We start from the raw sequence: 8,068 nt of genomic DNA on the forward strand, positions 1-8,068 counted from the left end.
ATGAATATTGTATACATATATTATTCATAGTAAACAGTGATTATTCAGTAATATTACATTTTAAACAAGTTGTATACATATTTGAATAAATGCATTAAAGTAAATTATTTAACTGTAATACAGTATGTACTTGGGTTATTATAGTGAAATGCATACATGCAAGAATAAAAAATAGTTTAAAATTAAGATTATGGTAAGAGTTATTAATATTTCATTTAAAGATAATGGTACTGGTCTGCCATATATGGGTCATTCTTCTTTGTATTTATATATATATATATATATATATATATATATATATATATATATATATATATATATATATATATATATATATATATATATATATATATATATAATTAAAACTATATACAAAATATATACACTTCATTCAGGGTGGCTAACTTTGATGTTAACTCTCCCCCCACTAAATAATGACTCCAAATTAGCAATTCTTGCATGCATTCTGTGCATTGCGAACAGCAGTACTGCAACTACAATGCAGACGATTATAAAGACAGTAGGTGCTGGGCTATACACATAATATGGGTTGAACATACTCAAACTCAAATCTTCCCAGGGCTTCTTTGTTTCATTGATCAGCTTCATAGTTTCAAACTTAGGTGAAGTCAGCTTAATACTTGTGCTCATGTTTAAGTTCATATCAGGCAGTGGGTGGAAATGTTTGTGTGTATGATTGAGAATGGCGTAGTGATTGATGGTGGATAAAGTAGACATGGCTGGTGTAAATACCGCACAGTAGTCTGGTGCTACGTATAATCCTGATGCTGATGTATGAGATGGTGGTATATCTGGACAGACTATGTAAACTGATGTGTTATGAGGGAAATAAAAAAACTGTGAGTGTCCAATGCGTTGATGGTGTACAAGTTTATCTGGAGCAAAAGTGAAGTTGCAATGATGATGAATATTGTCATTTCTGATGATAGCCATTTCACAAGGGACTGTATCAGTAGGCTGAAACGTGAAAATGTACGCAGGACAAAGATGAACAGCATGTAAGGATGTGCGGCACTTTTGTTCAATCGTTGACTCACTTGCGAAAGTGACAGTGTCCCGTCTCTTGGAGACCATGATGAGTTCGGTGTCTGTGTTGATGTTGATGATGACCAAAGTGTTGTTATTTTTATAGGGGAAGGGGTGTATTTGGTATACTGTGAACAGGTCTTCAGTGATGAATGGTACATGAACTACCACTGATGTTGGTGTTAGTGTTGCTTCTAAATACGGGTAGTATTGCATAAATTCCCAACTGCGGAACAACGGCTTCAATTTATGTTTATGTATGCCTTGACTAACTATCTGACGTAGCTCATGAACTGGGAGTAAATCAATTGTGATCTTGCCATCACCAGCATTCGAAATTCCTTGCATAAGTGCCCTGAAACGATCTCTAGTGTTCTCTAATTGTAGTAGAATCGTGTCAATATGTTCTGTGATGATGGAGAAGTGCTGGAAAAGAGTAACATTTCCCTCTAATTCATTTATTTTATCTACACTCTCGAGAGCTACGTTTTCTGCTTGTTTCAGATTTTTCACAATTGTCTTCATTGCTGAGTTCTGTCCTGTGATGAATTTATCTTGGTATGTTAGTACCTGAGCTATCTTATTAAATTTGTTGTTTATTTCTTTAAGGTCATCCTCTGTAGCCAATCCAAAGATGTTCCCAAGAACTGCGCCGCCCAGGTCGAACAAACCGCGCTTTTGGCGAGTACGTGTGATGTTGTTCCTGTCGCTCAGTACCTCCGTTCCATAAGATGGGAGATCTTGGATCATGACGAGCATAGTTGACTTCGCCTGTTCTAGTTTCCATTTCGCTAACTTCACCATTTCATTCACTTCCTTGGTGTTATGTGCTTGTGAAACATAATTTCCTATCATGAAGTCCAGAGTTCGCATCGGCGTCGCAAGTCTGTCTAGATAAGTAGGTAAGTCATACAAGTAATCTAGACTTATTTCAGTACTCATGACGTCCTTAACGATTGTAGTCGTGGCCGTTGGAGTTATGAGGCATCCTTGTCGTACTATATGTTTGGGGTCTAAGTTCGCATATCCTCTTGCTATGTAGAGGAGAATCCATAGCATAAGTCCCTTCATCGTAACCTACAGGAAAAAAAAGAAATCTATTAATTTCCTATAATGCTGTGGTCGATGATAGTGATGATGTGCGTTACGGTTGATTGTTATTTCATTTATAGAAGGAGTTTAAATCGATATTTAATTCTCGTAAATGATGTACTGTAGATTTTATTGGAACAGTTGCACCTATGTTCGATTGTTTGGTATATGACCTTAATTTCTTTTTGTAATCATTGTTGTGTTCTTGCTTGGTTTCTTGAGGTACGTTCACCTGTTCGGTTGTATCCGAGGCTGAATAATTATGTGATAATTCCCTTGAAACTCGTTTTAAATGGTCAATATGAACTTGTTTCTCCTGGCCACTTGAAAATGACTTAATTAAAACTTTGTTTGCTTTTATGTTAATTACTCTGTATGGGCCCTCAAATTTTGGGGATAATTTATTGTCTCTCGTATGAATGACACCGTAAACAATGTCTCCTAAGCTGATAGGTGAATCTTTTGCCTTCTTGTTAAATGCCTCCGTCATTTCTTCCTTGGACATCGTTAATTGTTTTTTGACTCTTTTGTGAATGTCCTGGAATTCACGTAAACGGAGTTTAGAGTAATCATCGTAATTGTATATAGGCATGCTGTCACCTTCTAGGAGCTCATATGGTAATTTTTTATCTGTGCCATATATAATGAAATGTGGTGTGTCACCGATGGATTTATTTATAGACCCATTAATTGAGGCCTCTACTCTGGGAATCCAATCATCCCAGCTTGCATAATTTTCACTGAGAATGTGTCGTAACACATCTAATACCTTTTTATTTTGTCTCTCTACCAACCCATTCGATGCTGGGTGATAGGCCAAAACGTTAACCTTTTTGATGTTGTATTGTTTACATATTTCTTGTAAGATCTCAGAATTAAATTCTCCTCCATTATCACTTATTAGTACCTTTGGGGTAGTAAAGCGACATATTACATTATCTGTTATTGCCTTTGCTACTGTCTCTGCTGTCTTATCTTTAATTGGAGCTAAAATGACATAACGGGAAAAATGATCCGTTGCAACGAATAAGTATAGGTTATTATTGTATGATAATGGCATCTTGAGTAAATCAACAGCGACAACGTCCCATGGTTGATGTGGTACAGGGTAATTACCCATCGGTGCAGGTGTGATTGGGTATCCTTTGTGTTTCGCACATGATTCGCATCTGTCTATATGATTGTTTATATCTTTTCGTAATGAAGGCCAGTAATATAATAGCTGGGCTTGGTTGAATGTCTTATCCTTTCCAGGATGTCCTGCATGTGGGCTGTCGTGTATCAATCGTAATACTTTGGGTATCATGTCATTAGGTACTACCAGCTGGTTAGTATTTCTTTGGCGTTTTGGTTGTTTAGTGTTAATTTTGTATAATGTATTATTGACCATTGTGAATTGTTCAAGTGGGACATGCAGTTTGGGTAATTGTATGTCATCTCCACTTTCTAACTTGTATATTACTTTAGACGATATTGGGTCAAGTCTTTGTGCCTTTGCGATATCCTCGTGGTTTGGGATATTTCCTTTGAGATCTAACGCCGGGACCTGAATTGTGTTCGGGTTCCTAGATAATGCGTCAGCTACTATGTTCATTTTACCTTGTATATAATGAATTTGTACATTGTAGTTTTCAACTGTACACTTCCATCTTGCTCTCCTCCCAGAAAGGAGTTTTTCTTTAAACATACCCACCAGTGGTTTATGGTCGGTGAATAAGTTGATTTCGTAACCATATACCAAATCTCGAAACTTTTGTAATGCAAAAATCACTGCAAGTGCCTCTAAGTCTGTAGTGCAATAATTTTTCTCCGCACCTCTTGTTTGTCTGCTGGCAAATGCAATCGGTTGATTCTTTCCTCTTTTATCTTCCTGCATCAGTACAGCCCCTAATCCTTTAACTGATGCGTCTGTACAAATAAGAAATGATTTTGTGTAATCCGGATATGCTAAACAAGGTGCATTTGTTAGTTTAATTTTTAGATTGTTAAATGCCCTTTTTTGTTCTTCCATTGGAATACAGCATCTTTTTTGAGTAGTTGGAATAGAGGAAAGGCTATATGAGAGAACTGTGGTACGAATGACCTATAGTACCCAGCCAGACCTAAAAATTGTCTAACTTCGTCAGTCGTAGTGGGTTCAGGAAAATCTCTCACTGCCTGTATTTTGTCATCAGTGGTGTGAATACCATCAGAACTTAATTTGTGGCCTAAGAAATTTATTTCCTTAAAGCAAAATTTGCATTTAGAAAGTTTAATTTTTAATCCAGCATCACTAAGCTTTTGTAAGAGTAAGTCTAATTTCCTGAGATGATCCTTAATATTCTTCGTTGCGATTATAATATCGTCAAGATAAACAAATATTCCTTGTCCTAAAATTCCGGACAATACGTAATTCATAAGACGCTGGAATGTGCCTGGGGCTGTCCTCAGTCCCATTGGCATTCTTGTATATTGATAATGGCCTCTGTTGAAAAGGCAGTGTATTTACGTGACTCCTTAGATACCGGAATCTGATAGAATCCGTTTAGGAGATCGATGGTCGAGAATATATTATTCTCAGGACCAATATTCTGTAGAACATCGCTTAGCAATGGCATAGGAAATCTGTCTGGGATTGTGTGATTATTCAGTTTACGGTAATCTACTACCGCACGCATTTCTCCATTTCGTTTGGGCACGAAGAATAGGGGGGCATTCCATGGGGAGACTGAAGGCTCAATAATTCCAAGTTTTAACATTTCATCGACATACTGATTTGCAAGTGTACGTTGGGAGTGTGGTATGCGGTAAGCTGGTACGAAAATTGATGGTGTTTCTGGGTGCACATTAATCATGTGATTAATCAAGTTAGTACACCCTAATTGTTCTCCGGGCAATGCTACGGTGTCCCTGTGTGTTTCCAGCAGGGTTAACAAATCATTTTCTTCATCAAATTCACCTGAGTGAATTAAATTCTCTTTTATTCTTTCTCTATCCGTAGATTTTATCTCACTTGTTACCCCAGCTATAACTATTTCCTTCACAGGGGCTGGACATTTTTCAATATTAACTATGCAAGTTCCCTTTTTCAACTGAACATCCCCATTCATGTGATTAATTATGAATATCTGAGTTTGCCCTTCGTCGTTCGTATGACATAATGCGTTTTCTACTGACAATCCCTTTACTTTACATAATTCTTCTAAGACAAGAACAGTACTATTCCGTAATTTGCTCTTTATGGTAACCTTCATGTATGAATTAGGTGGTATAACTAAATCATTAGTGAGATGGGCTGGAAAAATTGATAAATCAGTACTGTTATCTGGGTCACTAATTCTGGAGGATGGGGTTGGTGGTGGCAGTGGATCTATACACTCATCTGTTTGTGTATGTTTGTTTAAGCCTTTAATATTACCAATTCTTTTTGGCTCTCTTCTACCAATCGGTATGGGCTCTGAAGTTATTTCCTCTATGAATTCATTATCAAAGTCTATTCCATTCATTTGTGGGAGTATAGTTATGTTCTCAGTTCTCATGGATCTTAAGCCCAGTAACATATGAGCTTTAATTGCTAAGTTTTCAACGATATAGAAAAATGCAGAGAATGGTCTTGTAGTTTCTGTGAAACTGAGATTTAATTTTATCATACCCTTCACTGTAATCTCTTGTCCATCTACTGTGTATAAATCTAAATCAGCTTCATCCAGAAAAGTTACTTTCTTTTTATTTTTAAGAATTCTATTTAGTTCTTCATGTGTTATTAAGTTCACTGGAGAGCCTGTATCTAAAAATAAGGAAACGTTTTGATCCTCACATACAGCTGGTATCAAGATACACTCATTTCCCAACATGCCTCCTATGTGAAGTTTAGCCTTGTTCTTCTTTACGTTTGTTCGTTTTTTGTCATGACCTGGTCTTCCTCCGATTTGAACATAGACACAATTTTTTCTACTGTTTTGCAATCAATAGTCCAGTGCCCTTGGTATCTATGATGCCTACAGTAAGGACCAAATCCTTGTGTCTTTTGTTTGTCCTCTTTTGCCTTGATAAAGCATTCATACCTTGTGTGTCCTGGTTTTGCACAATAATGACATAGAATGGACCTATCCCTTGACTGTGACCTACGAGGTGATTTTCCATAAGAAGTGTTGTTTATGGCGCGAGACCTGCTCGGGCTGCGTGAAAACTTATGAAACTGCCTGTAGGAAGGCGTCTGGGAACGAGGTCTAGGCGTTTTTGTTTGTTTGGGCTGCCTCATTACTGGTCGCGATCGATTTTGTTCTCTGTTTGGGGTCGGTGTAGATGTTTTCACAGCTGATACTGTCTCAGGTACCCTGATTCTACCAGAATGTGCATGTATGTCGACCACACCTGCTTTACTGCACTGCATCTCTACCTCGTTCATTAACTTTAGCAAGCACATTCCTGGGGTGTACGCGATCGTCTTGGCGATCTTAAGGGTCCTATCAGGTAATTTACACAAGGCAGCTACGTAACCAATGATGTCCACGACGAGGTCTGGGGACATCTTTCCATCATCTGTTATCCAATTAGAATTCTCCAGTGTAGCTAACAAAGTTCTCTTGATTGTGGAGACATCAGCAGTTATTTCACTGAGCACATGGTTTGTAGTGTGCTCCCTTACAAGATCTACAATTTTATGTAATTCTGGAATTATACCTGGCAAGAAGTTCATACCTCCAGAAAATTTCTTCAGAAATTCAGTTTTAAATTCATCATATGTCCTAGCACGATGGAGCTTATCTGAGCGCAATAAATTGCTTGCTGGACATCTTTCCTGGCTTATGCAAGATGAAAAAAGAGCAATTTTCTCTTGTTCATCTAGTATGTGGCGCTTGATGAACATTTGTTCGCACTGACTGACTAATGAAATGACATCAATGCGATCTTTGCCTGTGCCAGAGAATTTTGGGGCAGTTTTATCCTCGTGATACACAAACACGTGAGGTGTGGTTGTTAGATCCGCGGTATTTGTTTCTTGATCCATTTTTAATGATTGCCCTGTTAATTCAACTTGGACGTGTTTATCGTTGTGTGAGGGAATGGTGCAATATGTATGACCGGACCGGTGAACCCTGTTAAGTATATTGGCATACGTGTGCAAGGCAGCGGCAAAGTGCACAATCTCTATGTCAGAGGGGGTTTCCCACTCATCATCTGAAACTCCCGTATTTGTTTCTTTATCTTTAGTGAGTGGTGAGGTTTGTACAAGGGGTGGGCTGCCTCGAGGCTCTCTTAATTGTGAGTCTGTTATTGTGGCTAATTGTGTGTCATCTGGTATTAACGTGGGGGGTGGCGAAAATATTCCTGTCATTAAGATATGGTGTTATGAAATACGCCTCTTGTTTATTTATGTCCTAGCAAAATAGATGAGTAAATAAGTTGAAGCAAGTATAATTTTACCCACTTGATACAGATCGTAGAGGTGTGTCGATACAAAAGTCGATCTCGGAAGAAAAATACAGGTTTGATTGAAGATCTCTTGATAATTCTAGTGGTGTGTTGATGGACGATATTACCCAGGAGATTCCATGGCCTGGTGTTTGTGGTGGTTAACGGCTGTCCCAGGCAAACCTCAGCATAGAACGTCGAATTTCCAACTTAACTGTGAAAATAAATGAGTATGAGTAGAAGCTATGTGAATAATGAGTAATGAGTAGTGGGTGAGAAGTGCCTGGTGTCAGTCACACTTTGCTTGGCATGGCAGACTCGCTTTGTGATGTCATCTCAGCACATGGTGACGTCGGCTTCCCACACTGGTAGCTGTGGTGAGTGAATGAGTAGCGATGAGTAACTTGAGTGAAGACGGGTGAGTAAGATGAGTTGTGAATATGGACTTGGTGTTTTGCTGCGTGTCTTGACCTCTGCGTCAGCGAATGGCGGGAGAGAGTGGTGGGGGCTTGTGTGCTTGTTGGTCTCTCCTCTT

Source organism: Coenobita brevimanus, chromosome 24 (genome assembly GCF_032717465.1).
Source record: "Coenobita brevimanus isolate Jiangsu-jjx chromosome 24, ASM3271746v2, whole genome shotgun sequence".
Classification (NCBI taxonomy): Eukaryota; Metazoa; Arthropoda; class Malacostraca; order Decapoda; family Coenobitidae; genus Coenobita; species Coenobita brevimanus.